This window comes from Apium graveolens, unplaced genomic scaffold (genome assembly GCF_009905375.1).
Source record: "Apium graveolens cultivar Ventura unplaced genomic scaffold, ASM990537v1 ctg7973, whole genome shotgun sequence".
NCBI lineage: Eukaryota > Viridiplantae > Streptophyta > Magnoliopsida > Apiales > Apiaceae > Apium > Apium graveolens.
Window position 1 is genome coordinate 11,159 of NW_027420784.1, and position 1,961 is coordinate 13,119.

The window sequence follows — 1,961 nt, forward strand, 5'->3', positions numbered from 1 at the left end:
ACATCCAGAGAATTTGTTGGTGAGTATGGTGTTTGAGGTGCTCTTATAACTAGAGATTTTGGCTGTGACTCCATATTTATTGGAGCCACATCAAACTGAACTTGAGAAGGTGCAGTGACTGTGTTTTTAGCACCAGTTTGCACTATGTGTGTATCCTGTGCATCCCAAGAGGTTTTAGATTTCTTCTTTCTTGTATAAGTTTGGGGTGAGCTTGTGTCCCTAAGCATCTTGGCCTGTGCTCTTGGTTGAGAGTTTTGTTCAATAACTATATCCTTTTGGGAGGATGCATCTAGAAGTGAGCTTTTATCCTTTTTAAGCACTGCAGTTTGTTGGGAAACTGCAGTGTGGCTAGGCTGGGATTCACTCAACTCTCCAACCTTATTTTTGGGGTTTCTTTGATGTTCACCCATTCCTCACCTGACTTTCCCTCCTTCACACTCCCCTCCTTGGCTTTTGTGGATTTTTCAACTGGCATCTTTTGAGAGATACCAGAGGGGGTTTTCTTTGATTTCGATTTGGAAATAGTAGTAGGTTTGGCAGCTTTGGTAGGCAACTGTTTGGTTATTGGCACAGTTGCCATAGCTACTCCTGAACTCAAAGAAATTATGGAGGTTGGAATAGTTGTAGGGATGGATGAACTTACCTCAGTTACCTGAGGTGCCTGCATTACAGGAAACTAGAACATTGGCACATCCTTGTGATGATTGGCCCTATTCAAATCTGCAATGAGCCTTCTCTCTTGAACCCAACAATCCAGTTTGTTGTTAGGGTTCTCAAGCACAATCTCTTCACAGAGGTGGTTAGCCAATAACATAAGAAATCTAGCATAATACACATTCTTACCTCTTTTAGCTAACTCACCTAATTTAAAACCTAACTCAAACAAGACAAGGTCACTGAAATTATAAAATTTATCTGTAACTAGCATATATAGCATGTTAAGCATGGAAATATTCACTGAATCAAAATTACTGATCTTTCCTGAGAAAATCTTTGTAACTACATCACACAAGAAACTCCACTCCTTCCTAAGACCCATTCTCCTAATATCACTCAGTTTAGAAGTATGAAGTGCATAGTGCATGGAATTAAGCATATTGATAATATCAGTGTCATTGTGTGGTGAAGTCACATTGTTATCAGGAATTTTGAAACATGCTTTTATCACATCACTATTGATACATAATTCTTTACCTTTGATGGTTAGAGTGATGGTCTTCTCAGTAGAGTTGTAGGTAGCAGTGGTCCACATCTCTTCAACAACTTCACAGAAGATTGTGGGTGATTCCAGCATGGCATAATTGAGCTTGCAATTCTTCACAAAGTCCATCATCTTGTGATAGTCATCTGATTGCTGAATACCCTTGTTAACTAATGCAGTGAAATTGTTCTTCTCATAAATGAACCCAGTTTGAGAAATAATCATTACAACAGGTGCCACTGTTTAGAGAATAAAAGCTTGAAGAGAAGGAGAGTAAGTGCTTGAGAGAGAATGAAATTAGAGCAGTTGAATTTGAGAATGATAAAAGAAAATAATTGCAATGAAATAAGCTTTTATACTATCTCAAAAATAACTGATAAAAATAATAAAGTAAAATAAATTAACCAATAGAAATGGCCTAAAATAGCCGTTTTAAAATAAACTGTAAAAATTCCACCCATTATCCGTCGTGTAATGCTTACAAACTGTAAGTACACTCGATGGATAATGTACAGGGAATTAATGGCTGAGATTAAGACAACTCGATGAGGATAAACTGTTATCCGTCGAGACATAAAATATTCTAGAAAAGTAATTGATTTTTATTAGCAAACTGTATGTCGACGGATGACCAAACTCGATGGATAAGGGTCATCCGTCGAGATGTAAATTTTGACTTAGCCAAAATTTCATCCAAGACTGAAAAATCAATTAAATTTCTGGCTGCATATCAACTTGCAAAATAACTCAGATAGATTTA